The following is a 16,856-nucleotide window of genomic DNA, read 5'->3' as shown; positions in this document are numbered from 1 at the left end:
TGGTGCCACTGCACTCCAGGCTGGCCACAGAGTGAGACTCCATCCCCCACCCCCACCCCAGAAAACAATTTGTGGATGAGGAATCGGAGACACAGAGAGGTGAAGTAAACAGGTTCACAAAGCTAGAGAGTGGCAGAGTTAGCATATGAACCTAAGCAGTTGAGCTCCAGAGTCTGTGCTGCATTACCCTGTCACTCAAAGCTGACATGCTGTATTAGTTTTCTGTGGCTGCTGTAACAAATTATCACAAACTTAGTGGCTGAAAACAACACAAATTTATTATCTTACAGTGTTGTAGGTCAGAAGTCCTAAAATTAAGGTTTTAGCAGCACTGTGATCCTTTCTGGAAGCTATAAGGAAGAACACATTTCTTGGCCTTTTCCAGCTTCTAGAACCCACCCATGTTCCCTGGTTCATAACCTCCTGCCTCCATCTTTAAAACCAGCATCTCTCTGACTCCTCTGTTGTTGCATCACTTTCTTTGACCATAGTTAGGAAGAGTTCTCTTTTGTATTTACCTATTTTGTTTGAATTGTGGTAAAAAACATAAAATTTACAATCTGAACCATTTTTAATTGTACAGTTCAATAGTGTTAAGTATATTAACATTGCTGTGAAATGGATCTCTAGAACTTTTTCACCCCTGAAATCTGAAACTTTGTACCCATTAAACATCTGTTTTCCCTTTCCCCTTTTCTCTTGGTAACCACCATTCTACTTTCTGTTTCTGTGAACTTTAGATACCTCATATAAGCAGAATCATATGGCATTTATCTTTTTGTGACTGGCTTTAAGCATAATGTCCTCAATCCAGTTTCATCCATGTTGTAGAATGTGACAGAATTTCCTTCCTTTTTAAGGCTGAATAATATTTCACTGTATGTATATAATACATTTTGTTTATTCATTCATCCATGGAGGGACATTTGGGTTGCTTCCATCTCTTGACTGTAGTGAATAGCAATGCCGTGAGCATGGGATTGAGAACCTGCTATCTCTTTGGGATCCTGCTTTCAATTCTTTTGGATATATATCCAGAAATGGAATCACTAGATCATATGGTAGTTCTATTTGTAATTTTTTGAGGAAACCCTAAACTGTTTTCTACAGTGATCACACTGTTTCACATCCCAACACAGTGCGCAAGTTTAATTTCTCCACATAATTGTCCACACTTGCTATTTTCTGTTTTTTTTTTTTTTTTTTTTTGAGTTGTCATCCTAATGGGTATGGGTGACAACTTTTTGTGGTTTTGATTTGCATTTCTCTAATAATTAGTGATGTTGAGTGTCTTTTCATATGCTTATTTATTTGTATGTCATCTTTGGAGAAACGTCTATTCAAGTTCTGTGCCCATATTTTAATTGGATTTTTTGATTTTTTAGTTGTTGAGTTGTAGTTCTTTATATTCTAAATACTAGCTCCTTATCAGAGATATGTTTTGCAATTATTTTCCCCAAAGAACACTCTGATTGTGTTCTTTGATGCACAAAATTTATAAATTTAATGTAGTGTCATTTGTCTATTTTTGCTTTTCTTGCCTGTGCTTTTGTTGTCATATCCAAAACATCATTGCAAAGTCAAATGCCATGAAGCTTGCTCCTGCGTTTTCTTCTAGGAGTTTTAAAGTTTTAGATCTTATGTTAATGGTTTTTTTTTTTTTTTTTTTTTTCCAGACAGTGTCTTGCTCTGTCGCCCAGGCTGGAGTGCAGACAGTGGCACAATCTTGGCTCACTGCAACCTCTGCTCTTGGACTCAAGAGATCCTTCCACCTCAGTCTCCTGAGGAGCTGGGACCACAGGGGCACACCATCATGTCCAGCTAATTGTTTGCACTTTTTATAGAGACTGGGTTTTGCAATGTTTCTCAGGCTGGTCTCAAACTCCTGGATTCAAGCAATCCACCCTTCTTGGCCTCCCGAAGTGGTGGGATTACAGGAGTGAGCCACTGCACCCAGCCAAGATCTTATGTTAATGTCTTTAACTCACTTTGAGTTAATTTTTGTATACAGTGTAAGGTAAGGATCCAATTTCATTCTTTTACATGCAGATACCCAGTATTCCAATATTATTTGTTGAAGAAACTATCCTTTGGCATTGTCTATTATTGGTACCTTTGTCAAACATCATTTGCCCATATATAAGATAATTTATTTCTGGGCTCTCTATTTTATTCCATTGGTCTATTTGTCTGTCTTTAAGACAGAACACATCAGTTTGATTACTGTCTCATTGTAATAATTTTTGAAATAAGAAAATGTGAGTCTTTCAATTTTGTTAATGTTTCTCAAAATTGTTTTAGCCATTTAGGGTCCCTCGAGATTCCATATGAATTTTAGGATGAATTTTTCTATTTTATAACAAACATCTTTAGAATTTTTTTCTTTTTTTTTTGAGACAGGGTCTCGATGTCTTGCCCAGGCTTGAGTGTAGTGGTGGAATCATGGCTCACTGCAGGCTCAACCTCCCAGGCTCAGTAGATCCTCCCAGCTTAGTCTCCTGAGTAGCTGGGGCTATAAGAGCATGCTACGACATCTAGCTAATTTTTGCATTTTTATGTAGCATTGAGTTTCACCATGTTGACCATGTTGGTCTCAAACTCCTGGGCTCAAGTGATCCACCCACTTTGGCCAACCAAAGAGCTGGGATTACAGGCATGAGGCGCTGTGCCTGGCCCCCACTGGAATTCTGATAGGGATTGTATTGAATCTGCAGATTGCTTTGGGTAGTATGAACATCTTAACAATATTGTCTTCCAATCCATGAATGCAAGATGTCTTGCAACTTATTTGTGTCTTCTCTCATTTCTTTCAGCAATGTTTTATAATTTTCAGCACATAAGTGTTTTACCTCCTTGGTTAGGTTTATTCCTAGTATTTTATTCTTTTTGATGCTATTGTAAATGGAATTTTTCTTGATTTCATTTTCAGATTGTTTATTGATAGTGTACAGAAATGCAACTAATTTTTGTGATGTTTTTGTATCTTGCAACTTGGTGACTTCATTTATTAATTCTAATAGGTTTTTTGGTGAAATCTTTGTGGTTTTCTACATATAAGATCATCTTAATTGCCAAGAGAGGTAGTTTTACTTATTTCTTTCCAATCTGGATACTTTTCTTTTTCTTGTCTAAGAGCTCTGGCTAGAAATTCTAAAACTATGTTGAATAGAAGTGACCAGTGTGGGTATCTTGGCCTTCTTCCTTATTTTAGAGGAAAAACTTTCAGTCTTTCACCATTGAGTATAATGTTAGCTGTAGACTTTGTATAAATCACCTTTAATATGTTGAAGTAGTTTACTTCTATTCCTGGTTTGTTGAGTGTTTTATTATAAAAGGGTGTTGAATCTTGTCAAATGTGTTTTCTACATCCATTGAAATGATCCTGTGGCTTTTGCTCTTCATTTTGTAAATGCAGTGTATTACACTGACTGATTTTCACCAGCTGAACCATCCTTGCAGTCCGGGAATAAATTTTATTTGGTCGTGCTGTATAATCCTTTTCATGTGCTATTCTGTTTGCTAGTATTTTGTGGAAGATTTTTTGCATCACTATTCATTTCATCAGGGATATTGGTGTGTAGTTTTCTTTTCTTGTAGTGTCTTTCACTGTGGTATCAGGGTAATCATAACCTCATAGATTAAGCTTAGAAGTGTGTCCTCCTCTTCAATTTTTTGAAAGAGTTTGAGGAAAATAAATGTTAATTAGTCTTTAAACGTTTGGCAGAATTCTCCAGTGAAGTCATCTGGTCCTGGACTTTTCTTTGTTGGGAGGTTTTTGATTATTGAATTGATTCAATCTTCTCATTTGTTATTGGTCTGCTCAGATTTTCTATTTCTTCATGATTCAGTTTTGGTGGGTCATGTATTTCTAGGAATTCATCTACTCCTTCTAGATTATCCAATTTGTTGCTGTACAATTGTTAATAGTATTCACTTACACTACTCTTTTTTTTATCTCTTTGGCATTAATTGTACTGTCTCTTCTTTCATTTATGAATTTAGTTATTTCAGTCTTCTCTCTTTTTTAAGTTAATCTAGCTAAGAGGTGTCAATTTTATTGATCCTTTCAAAAAGCTACTCTTAATTTGTTGATTTTTTTCTACTGTTTTTCTGTTCTCCATTTAGTTTCTCTCTGCTCTAATCTTTATTATTTCCTTCTGCTAGCTTTGGATTTAGTTTGTTCATCTTTTTCTAGTTTCTTAAGGTGTAAAGTTAAGTTGTTGGTTTGAGATCTTCTTTTTTAATGTACACATTTATAGCTATAAAATTCTCCTAGTACTGCTTTTGTTGCATCTCGTAAGTTTTGAAATATTGTTTCCATTCTAATTTGTCTCAAGGTATTTTCCAATTTGCTCTGTGACTTCTTCTTTGACCTATTGGTCAAGAGTAGTATGTTGTTTAATTTCTACGTATTTTTAGATTTTTCAGTATTCTTTGTGCCATTGCTTTCCAGTTTAATCCATTGTGATGTCAATTTTCTTGAATTTGTTAAGACTTGTTTTGTGGTCTAACATGTGGTTTATCTGGAGAATGTTTTATGCACCCTAGAAAGAAATGTATATTCTACTGTTGTTAGGGTGGGGTGTTTTGTATATATCTTTTAGGTCCAATTGATCTGTTGTGTTGTTTAATTTCTTTATTTCCTTATTGATCTTCTGCCGGTTGTTCTCCCCATTTTTTTTAAAGTGGGGTATTGAAGTCTCCTACTGTTATGTGGCTATGTAATTCTATCTCCAATTCTGTCAAAGTTTACTTCATATATTTAAGTGCTCTGAGGTTTGGTGCATAAATATTAATTGTTATATTTTCTTAAAGCATTGACTTTTCCATCACTATATAATGTTCTTCTTTTCTTATCCCTTTTGCTGGTACCCCCTTTTTGGTTTTTGTTTTGTTTTGAGATGGAGTCTCACTCTGTCTCCCAGGCTGGGGTGCAGTGGCACAATCTTGGCTCACTGCAACCTCTGTCTCCCGGGTTCAAGCAATTCTCATGCCTCAGCCTCCCAAGTAGCTGGGACTACAAGTACCTGCCACCATGCCTGGCTAATTTTTTTGTATTTTTAGTAAAGATGGAGTTTTGCCATGTTGGCCAGGCTGGTCTCAAACTCCTGACTTCAGGTGATCTGCCCGCCTTGTCCTCCCCACATGCTGGGGTTACAGGTGTGAGCCACCACACCCATCCCCCTTCTTAGTTTTATAATAACTTTGGTGCTGTCGCTTCTCAACTGACCTCTAGCATCCCCACAGAGGTATTCTGGTCAGTATGCTGCTATTAATTTGGTGACTCTGTGGGAGGAGGAGGGTCTGTAGCTTCTTAGTCCACTATCTTGCTGACTGGTCCTCTGCTTTTAAGGACTCATGATTAGGTTGGGTCCACTTGGATAATCCAGGTTAATCTCCCCATTTAAAAATTCTTAACCTTAATCATGTCTGCAAGTCCTTTTTGCCACAGAAGGCAAATATTTACCATTTTTGAGGACTGGAACATGGTCATTTTGGGGGGACCCTTACTGTCTACTATACATGGTTTCTCCAAAGGATTTTTCCATATATTAACTCACTTAATACCAACAATGTGGTGGAATAGAAATTACAGTACTTTTCCATACAGGAAGACTAATAGATTTGTTTTTTGCCCCAGGGTTATACTAGTATTAGGGCCTTTACAAATGGATCTCATTATACCTCTCTAGCTTCATTTCACACAACTCCCTCCACCTGATTTATAGTCACAGTCACCCCTCACACCTGTTATGCCCCTTCACAATTCAGTCACCAAGCAGTTAGGTAGAGAGGTCTCACTGAACTTTGTCATACCCTCTATTATCATACATATACACCAGTGTATAGTGTTTTGCTACACATTAGCCACGCATCATATGTGTACACTGCTAACGAATGGGGTTTTAGGATAGAATTGACTCTAATTGCCTAGTTTTGCTTGAGAAGTGGTATAATAGACAGCAGGAAATTTAATTTAGGGTGAGACATACATCTCTCTATGTAGAACTTATAAAAAGAATGGTTTAGACACAAGTCTACAAGGTGTTGCAAAACTTGTAGACTCCTTAGCTAGGTAAGGGTCATAAAATGGGATCTGAGAGGAAAAAGCTTTTGTAAGAGTAGGGAAGAGTTTCTTTAGAGGGCGTGGTAGTCAGGCTGTAAATCTCCAACTTGGGGAGGAGTGGGAGATTGCCATCTTCCAACATCACGCCTAGTGAGGGGGCATTAAGTGTACCTTTGAGAAGTGTTTCCTTTAGTTGGAGAGAGAGATGACTGGTGCCTGACTCATGCCTAAGAAAATTAAATGGACTATTACTCTGGGGGCTGACTCATGGCCAGGGATTCCAGAAAACACAAAAATGCCTGCCTCTCTGATGGTGAACCAGAAAGGTGCTGCTACACTGAGATCTACTAGCACTCTCAGGGGCTGTCAAAGCAAGGGATTTTTCCCATGGAGCATGTGGTGAAACCCTATCACAAAGTTGTCTTAAGTCTTGACCAAGATCACTGCCAGAGAAGGGAGACAGTTTAGCAGAAAGAGGGTAGATACCCAGAAGCTGAGAAAGCAACAACATGGTATAGTGTTAGAATAACAACCCCCAATGCATAATACCTCTCTGCCACCTTTCCCCTTGCATCTAACTTTGCTACTCCTTCCATCAAGAGGTGGAATATATTTCCTTATACCTTGAGTCTTACTGGCCTTGTGAGTTTTATGATCAATAACTGCAGCAAACATGACATTGTGAAAACTGAGGAAGAGAACTTGCATGGGTATTTCTTTTGAGAACGTGCCCTCGGCATGAGATCAATGGGTCAAAGTGCATGTGTTCAACTTTAGCAGATACTGCTAAACACTTTTACAAAGTGGTTGTACTAAACATATTCCCCGTAGCAGTACAAGAGTTCTAGTTGAACTGCATCTCCTCCAACAATTTAGTATTTTCTATTGTTTTACACTTTAGCTATTGTGGTAGGTGGGGTATCCAGTGTGGTTTTAATTTGCATTTCCCTGATGACTAAAGATGTTAAGCACCTTTTCAGATGCTTATTGGCCACTGGATATCCTCTTTTATGAAGTCACTGTTTTGCTCATGTTTCTATTGAGTTGATGGGACTTTTCTTATTAATTTGCAGGTATCTGTTTTATACTCTGCATATGAATCCTTTGTTGGACATACATGCTGCAGATATCTTCTACTACTCTGGAAGCAACTTTTTCACTCTTAATACAGCCTTGCTGACCAGAAATTATTAATTTTAACATAGCCAAACTTACTTTCTTTCTGATTAGTACTTTTGTGTTCTATTTAATAAACTGGGGCTTGGCACAGTGGCTCACACCTATGATCCCAGCACTTTGGAAGTTTGAGGAGTGAGGGTCGCTTGAGGCCAGGAGTTCAAGACCAGTCTGGGCAACATAGTGAGATCCTGTTTCTTTCTTTTTCCTTTTTTTTTTGAGATGGAGTCTCGCTCTGTCGCCTAGGCTGGAGTGCAGTGGTGCAATCTCCGCTCACTGCAAGCTCTGCCTCCTGGGTTCATACTATTTTCCTGCCTCAGCCTCCTGAGTAGCTAGGACTACAGGTGCCCGCCACCATGCCTGGCTAATTTTTTGTATTTTTAATAGAGATGGGGTTTCACCGTGTTGGCCAGGATGGTCTCGATCTCCTGACCTCGCGATCTGTCCACCTCGGCCTCCCAAAGTGCTGGGATTATAGGTGTGAGCCACTGCGCCTGGCCTGTGAGATCCTATTTCTAAACAAAATAAAAATAAATGAGTTGGGTGTGGTGGTGCACATCTGTAGTTTCAGCTACTCGGAAGGCTGAAGCAGATCACTTGAAATCAGGAATTGAGAGCTGTGGTGAGTTAGGATCACATCATCACACTGCAGCTGCAGCCTGGGTGACAGGGAGACTTGTCTAAATAAATAAATAAATAAGAAATGTCCTCCCATTTCAAAGTCACAAAGTTGTTCTGTTTTTCCCCAAAATTTTATTGTTTAACCTTTCACAAGGTTAAACAATATAGTCTATAATCTATCTGAAATGTATTTTCTTTGCGGTACGAGAAAGGGGTCAAAATATTTATGTATTTTCTCACCCAGATATCAAATGACCCAGAACCACTTACTCAAAAAACTGTCATATCCCCTCTGCACTGTACTGTGATAATCAAGTGACCACTTCCTTTCTCCATGTCCCTTTTCATAAAAAATTACTGCATTAGGCCAGGTGCAGTGGCTCACACCTGTAATCCCAGCACTCCGGGAGGCTGAAGCAGGTGGACTGCTTGATGTTAGGAGTTTGAGACCAGCCTGGCCAACATGGTGAAACCCCATCTCTATGAAAATACCAAAAAAAAAAAAAAAAAAAAAAAGCCAGGCATGGTTGCGCACACCTGTAGTCTCAGCTACTCAGGAGGCTGAGGCATGGGAATCGTTTGAACCTGGGAGGCGAAAGTTGCAGCGAGCTGAGGTTGTGCCACTGTACTCCAGCCTGGGTGACACAGTGAGACTCTGTCTCCCAAAAAAAAAAAAAAACTGCACTATTTAGTTACAAAAGCAAGAATATTCATTGTAGAAGATGCAAAAACATAAAGAAAATGTTAAAGCCCCAACAATCCCACCCCCTTGGAACTATATACACATCCTGACTTCTTTTCTATGGCTATATATCTATGTGTGTGTGTGTATATATATATATATATATATATAGGTTTTTTTTCCCCCTTAGGTGGAGTTTTGCTCTCGTCATCCAGGCTGTAGTGCAATAGTGCGATCTTGGCTCACTGCAACCTCCAGCTCCCGGGCTCAAGCAATTCTCCTGCCTCAGCCTCCCAAGTAGCTGAGATTACAAGTGTGCGCCAGCAGGCCTGGCTAATTTTTTTTTGTATTTTTAATAGAGATGGGGTTTCACCATATTGGTCAGACTAGTCTTGAACTCCTGACCTCAAGTGATCCAACTGCCTTGGCCTCCCAAAATGCTGGGATTACAGGCGTGAGCCACTGTGCCCAGCCTCTAGGAATATATTTTTTAAACCAAATGGGACCATACCATCAATTCTGGTTTTTGAATTATTTTTTGCTTAATACATTATGAATATCTTTCACGTCAACAACTATGTATGTTAAATATTTTTAACTAAATACTATTCCTTTTAACATTGTACTCACCCAAGATATAATTATTTTGACACTTACTGGTTTTCTTTTTTTTTTTTCTTCTTTTTTTTTTTGCGGGGGAGGGGGCAGAGTTTCACTCCTGTTGCCCAAGCCAGAGTGCAATGGCATGATCTTGGCTTATTGCAACCTTTGCCTCCTGGGTTCAAGCAATTCTCCTGCCTCAGACTCCTGAGTAGCTGGGATTACAGGCACGCGCCACCATGCCTGGCTACTTTTTTGTATTTTAGTAGAAACGGAGTTTCACCAACATGGTGAAACTAGCCAGGTTGGTCTTGAACTCCTGACCTCAGATGATCTGCCCGCCTCAGCCTCCTAAAGTGTTGGGATTACAGGCGTGAGCCACTATGCCCGGCCCACTTACTGCTTTTCTTTCAGCCTTTGTCCTTAGAAGAAGTGTAATTAAATTCACTAACCGTGAATGTGAAAGTTTTTAAATCTGCTGCCAATTGCTTTAGAGAAAACAAAAACTTCAGTCAGAGGGCAATTAGAGGGGCTGTTGAATGGCAATAGTTCAATTCTCTCAATTCTCCTGTCCCATTAGCACAATTATCTACTGGATTTTTTTTCTTCTTTTGGAAAATCTCAGTGCTGGTTGAACAAGCTATACCTTTGCTATTACAACACAAATAATAATTCCCTAACTGCTCAGTATTTCCTTCTATCATTAGTTAATGTGAGTGTCTATGACCCATGCTTTCTTACTTAACCTTTTTGAGCTCAGTTTTGTTATCGGTACAAAAATGAATACTGTACCTACCTCATATGGTTGTTGTGAGAATTAAGTAAGTTAATGTATGAAAGTGTTTAAAACAGTACCCAGCACAGAGTAAACTACTACTATTATTATTCCAAAATGCTTTTCCTTTGGAAGACTACATAGACTGTGTAGTTTTCTATGTCCTCCTTCAAGATTCATTTCTTATAAATTAAAAACAGGACACCATTTTTAATCTAAATGGCAAAGATTAAGGAAGCAATAATATTCAGTGCTGCTGAAGCTGCAGTGAGACCAGTACACTCATACACTGAGTTATTAGAAACTGTTGAAATCTTCCCAAAGAGCAATTAAGTAATGCTTAACAATAGCCTTTGATGCAATAATTCCACAAGGTAGTCCAAGACTTTTCCATAAACCAGTCATCACTATGCTATTTATTATAACACATATAGAATAAAAAACTAAATGCCCTCAAAGAACAAATGAAAGTATGGTGATCTCTAAGCTGGATTGCCCAGCCATTAAAAATATATTCAAATAATTTTTAATGGAAAGAGAAAATTCCTACACTCTGAAAAAGCTTCTCAGAGGAAGTGCTATTGAGCTGGTTTTTGAAGGATCAATAAGGGAGTAGAAAAGAATTCTAGCCATAATGGATGGGTACATAAAGGAAAGGAAGCATTCAAGAGTTGGATAAGAATATACTCACTCATATGAATAGTATATGTATTTTTTAGCTTCAAGTCTGGGCAATGAGGTAAAAAGTTTCCTTAAGGTTCTTTATTCTAGAATTCTATGACAATGTGTTGAGAATTTTGTCATGCAATAAGGTGTCTGCCATGTATTATTCCAAATGTAAACTGCTAAGCAAGATCAGAAGAATTTGAAAAATCTGCCAAAACTCCAGTCTCATACCAGATTCGCTACATGGGCAAGAAGGCATGTGATACTTACATTAATTTCTACAAGAATCTGAAAGCGAAGGTGATACAAACAAGAAGCAGAGAAATACTAGGTGGAAAAGGGAGTGGTCCCTGGTGAGGGCTCCACCCTCAAGCCTGGACCTGCAGCCCTAAATGAGAACTTCACATCCCCGTTTTCCCACCCAAATGTTGCCTTTTCCAAAACCACCCTGGCCCACCCCACCCCCACCCTGTACCCATAAAACCCACAAGCTCCACCGGCAGAAGAGCAGAGCGGAGCAGCAGACAAGGAGAGAAGAGAAGAAGCAGTTGGAGAAAAGCAGCTTGACTTCAGGGGGATGGCTTGATGGCAGGACTTCAGAGAAGAGTTTGGCCAGCAATGGCCGAACTCCAGGGGAAGATTAATCTGCTCACTCCATCCCTCTCCAGCTCCCCTTCCCACTGAGAGCCACTTCCATCGCTCAGTAAAACAATCCGCATACACCACCCTTCAACTGGTTCGTATGACCTGATTCTTCCTGGATGCTGCACAAGAACTTGAGTACCAAGATGGAAGAGTATAAAAGGCTGTGACCCGGCCGGGCGCGGTGGCTCAAGCCTGTAATCCCAGCACTTTGGGAGGCTGAGACAGGTGGATCACGAGGTCAAGAGATCGAGACCATCCTGGCCTACACGGTGAAACCCCGTCTCTACTAAAAAATACAAAAAAATAACTAGCCGGGCGAGATGGCGGGCGCCTGTAGTCCCAGCTACTCGGGAGGCTGAGGCAGGAGAATGGCATAAACCCGGGAGGCGGAGCTTGCAGTGAGCTGAGATCGCGCCACTACACTCCAGCCTGGGCGACAGAGCGACCCCCCGTCTCAAAAAAAAAAAAAAAAAAAAAAAAGGCTGTGACCCTCACCCTCCACTGAGGTGGTGAACACTTAGCCATCTGCGGACAGCAAACACTGAAAGAGCACTGATTGTAACATATGCCCTCTGGGGCTCTGGGGGTCACAGACACACGCTCCCAAATGGCAAAGCTAAACATTGTAACACGCTTGGACGCTGCCATGGGGCCTGCTCGAAGCTTGATCCTACCAGAAAGAAGTGACCGGATGGCTCCAGCATTTGTTCGCCCTGGCAGCTACACCTGCTCACCTGTGTGCTCCCCCTTCTTGAGGGGTTCAGAGCTTCGGGCTGAGTAACGACCTACCCCTTCACAAGTCCTGTGAAGAGGTCAAGGGAAGTATCCCGCCTCAAAGGTATCAAAAAATGCCCTTGAATATCCACTGTTACTTTTATTTATACTAAAATTCCATTTTACTCTTTCAGTTCATTGTTAATAAAGTCGTTTATTAAGAGAAGAAATACGATGTAAAATAATGATGAGGGGGTGGAGGGAAAAGGGGGTAATTCCCAGAGATTATTTTGTTACTTTGAGCATGCTTTTGATTCATAGAAAAAACAAATTTGATTATAGACTTTATAAAAAAGTACTTTAAATTATTTTGTATGTGTATTTTTAACAGCATTAAATACATCTGTAATTGGATAACAATAGTATTTTGGTGTACATCCTTCTAATCTTTCTTCCTAGATTTTTATTTTATTTTATTTCTGAGATGGAGTCTTACTCTGTTGCCCAGACTGGAGTACAGTGGTGCAATCTCTGGTGCAATGGAGTACAGTTCACTGCAACCTTTGCCTCCTGGGTTCAAGTGATTCTCGTGCCTCAGCCACCTGAGTAGCTGGGACTACAGGCATGTACCACTACACCTGGCTAATTTTTGTATTTTTTAGTAGAGAAGGGGTTTCACCATGTTGGCCAGGCTGGTCTCGAACTCTCGACCTCAAGTGATCTGCCCACCTCGGCCTTCCAAAGTGCTAGGATTACAGGCATGAGCCCCGTGCCTGGCCTTCTTCCTGTATTTTTCTAGGATATAAGCACCTGACATGAAGCAGCAAAAAGACAATACTAATTACAACAATTTCATTGAGTTTAAAGTGTGTTAAAACACACTTGAACAAATTATGTACAAAATATTGCAAATTTATTTTTATTTTTTAAAGATAGGGTCTCACTCTGCCGCCCAGATTGGAGTACAGTGGTACAAGCATAGCTCACTGCTGCCTTGAACTCCTGGGCTTAAGTGATCCTCTTGCCTTAGCCTCCTGGGTAGCTGGGACTACAGGCACACACCACTACACCTGGCTAATTTTTAAATTTTTTTGTAGCAATGGGGGTCTCACTATGTTGACCAGGCTGGTCTCAAACTACTGACCTCATGCAATCCTCCTGCTTCAACCACCTAAAGTGCTGGGATTACAGGCATGAGCCACTGTGCCTGGCCCATATTCCAAATTTATGTCAATAATTAGCTTGGGGAAGATAGGAGGAGCTCAGTTGCTGAGGGGTTAGTGGGGGCAAAAGAACATTTAAGCTTTTTAGCTGGGCATGGTGGGGTGCACCTGTAGTCCTAGCTACTCAGGAGGCTGAGGCAGGGGAATCGCTTGAACCCAGGAGGCGGAGGTTGGAGTGAGCTGAAGTTGCACTACTGCCCTCCAGCCTGGCGACAGAGCGAGACACCCTCTCAAAAAAAAAAAAAAAAAAAAACTTTCGCTTTATGTCTAATGTTGTAACTTTTATTTATTTTTATTATTACTTTTTAAATTGAGAGTTTCTGTCACCCAGGTTCGAGTGCAGTGGCACAATTATGGCTCATTGTAGCCTCCAACTCCCATCCTCAAATAATCCTCCCACCTCAGCTTCCTGAGTGGCTGGGACTACAAGTGTACACCACATTTGGCTAATTTTTTATTTTTTGTAGAGACGGGGTCTTGCTATGTTGCCCAGGCTGGTCTCAAACTCCTGGCCTTAGGTGATTCTCCCACCTTGGCTTCCCAAAATGCTGGGATTGTAAGCATGAGCTACCACATCTGGCCTAATGTTGTAATTTTTAAAAAGGAATAGAGTCAGTGTATTATTTAATATTAATAAAAGTTAAAAAATCCAAACTTAAAAAGAGTTGTCATATTTATAAAATAAACTTGTGGGTGGGTGTATGGCTTGCACCTGTAATCCCACACTTTGGAAGGCCGAGGTGAGAAGATCGCTTGAGCCCAGGAGCTCAAACCCAGTATGGACAACATAGGACATAGTCTGGATTCATCTCTACAAAAAATTAAAAAAAAAACAAAAAGTAGCCGGGTATAGTGGTGCAAGTCTGTAGTACCAGCTACTCTGGGGCTGAGGTGGGAGGATGACTTGAGCTGGAGAAGCTGAAGCTGCAGTGAGCTATGATCATGCCACTGCACTCCAGCCTGGGCGATAGGGTAAGACTCTGTCTTAAAAAAATAAATAAATAAATAAAAATAAATCTTGTCTGGATTCACAGTTAGATCTACAAAAATAAATTTTTTTTGAAGAGGGTAGTTATGATAAATGGAGAGTTTAGTTTTGTCAGGGAAAATAATGTCAAGCCTTGCCCTGCCACTCCTTCACTTCTTCAATAATTCCTGACTCATTACTTTCAAAACCATTAATACTGTTTGGCATGATTGAAAAATGCTGGAAACATTCCAGTTCTCAGAAATTCAGGCAGCCAAACTGGGTTTTTCATTTTTTATTTTCCTCCAGGAATATGGTGCTGATTATCACCTTCCAGTCACTCTTAAAAGAAACAATGATTAGAGTCAAACAACTTAATTCAATGAATACATATTGAATGCTTAAGTATTTTAAAAATATCAAGAACCACTTGGAGTTATAAAAACAGATACTCATAAGGAGATTAAATAATTAAGCCATATAATTGTGTTTTCATTTTTTTCTTTTCTTTCTTTTTTTTTTTTCCGAGATGGAGTCTCGCTCTGTCACCCAGGCTGGAGTGCAACGGCACGATCTCGGCTCACTGCAACCTCTACCTCCTGGGTTCAAGAGATTCTCATGCCTCAGCCTCCTGAGTAGCTGGGACTACAGGCGTAAACCTCCATGCCCAGCTAATTTTTGTATTTTTAGTAGAGACAGGGTTTCACTACGTTGGCCAGGCTGGTCTTGAACTCCTGACCTCATGATCTGCCCATCTCGGCCTCCCAAAGTGTTAGGATTACAGGCATGAGCCACCTCGCCTGGCTGTGTTTTCATTTTTAAAGCGCACCACAATTCACCTGAGATATGGTGGCTAGTACAGATCATTCTCATTGTGATAGCACTGGGAACATTAGATAAAACATCAGGACGGTCAGATGATTGGGCCCTAGTATACCCACTGTGCCTAACAGGCAGCAGCTGTTCATATCACAGGCATGCCACAAAGTTTAAAACATCATTTCACATGCTTTCTCTCTATACTAGTCCTTTATCTAATTGGGATGGGGTTGGTATTTCTGCAGGCAGCATCCTATGTGTACAGCAGCTAGAAACAGGAAAGATATATACGAGAAATAGGTAACTCAAGTAATGAGAAAAGCTAATAATAGAATGTCCTGCTGAATCAATTCTTTGGTCTCCTGGTGGCTCCATTTAATGAGTTTTCAACACGCTACTCCTGGAAGTCTTCTTCAGGAGCTGTCCCAAGCCACATATATCTGCTCTCTTCTATCATAGAACAGTATGAAAAGAAATAGTATACTTTATACTGCTAGGTAGGTAGTTTTATTATACTGCTACATAGAGCTCTTTCCATGAGATATTCAAAAACTAATAGGATCTGTATAAAATATTTCACTCAAAACTACTGAAAAAAGTCATGAATTCTTTCATGAAAAGTGTTTTTAACATGAACTGCCCATTCTGCAAAGAGGAAAAATATGTTGAATTAGTTAAATACCCAATTCAAAAGATGTTACATGTAAGACTTACAAAAAAAAGGGACAGAGACACAATTTCTTATCCTCAATTCTCATCTCCAAAAAGCTATGAAAACCAGTTTCTTTATAAAGTTTGGTGACAAAACCTGACCAAACTTGATCTGAGGCTCTTTATGATCTTTAGTTATACTTAGTGGGGATGTTCATAAATCACCACAAAAACACTATATTTGATAATGAGCTGCTATCCCAGACTTTTTCAGTAGTTTTGAGTGAAATATTTTATACAGATCCTATTAGTTTTTGAATATCTCAAAAATTTTGATTGCAAAACACAACTAGACCTAAGTTTTCAAATACAGGATGGCAAAGCGGTATTTCCCCAAACTGTTAATGATACAGTGATTCTACTAAATCCAAAGATAGTTCCAATAAGTATTTTTGTCCCCTCGTATGTCATGAGGATGAATTCCCGAGATAAGAAAAAGGGCATGTGAGAAAATTGTGCAGGCTGTGTGAAAACTGACACATGATTTTATAAGTGATGTAGCTGTAAGATACTGTGTAATTACCAGAAGTTATTAATCCATAAAGATAACATATTGTGTTGTTGCTAATAGTTATCTCCCGAAAACTGGAAAGTCCCATTCTTTCCACGTGCTTAGATACAGTGCTTTAGGGCATTCTTATTCAGTAGTTCTAGTGCTTAGAATATTCTTCTTCTTTTTTTTTTTTTTTTGAGATGGAGTCTTGCTCTGTTGCCCAGGCTGGAGTATAGCGGTGTAAACTTGATTCACTGCAACCTCCACCTCCCAGATTCCAGCAATTCTCCCGCCTCAGCCTCCTGAGTAGCTGGGACTACAGGCATGCACCACCACACCTGACTAATTTTTTGTATTTTTAGTAGAGACGGTATTTCACCATGTTGGCCAGGCTGGTCTTGAACTCCTGACCTCAAGTGATCCACCCGCCTCGACCTTCTAAAGTGCTGGGATTACAAGCATGAGCCACTGTGCCTGGCCCAGGATATTCTTATTCAGTGCTTCCCAACTTGGTTAAGCATTAGAATCTTCCAGAGAGCTTTGTAAAAATACCCATGCATGGGCTTCATTGTCCAATATTCTGACTGACTTGGTCTAGAAAGGGGCTCTGGCAACAGTGTTTTAAAATCTCCTTACATGATGATTCAATGTACAGTCAGAGCTTTAAAAAGTCTCAATATCCAGGCTATACCTTAGA

The sequence above is a fragment of the Piliocolobus tephrosceles genome, chromosome 10, assembly GCF_002776525.5.
Source record: "Piliocolobus tephrosceles isolate RC106 chromosome 10, ASM277652v3, whole genome shotgun sequence".
In the NCBI taxonomy this organism is placed as follows: domain Eukaryota; kingdom Metazoa; phylum Chordata; class Mammalia; order Primates; family Cercopithecidae; genus Piliocolobus; species Piliocolobus tephrosceles.
The sequence above is the reverse complement of the archived record's forward strand: the minus strand, read 5'-3'. Positions refer to the sequence as shown.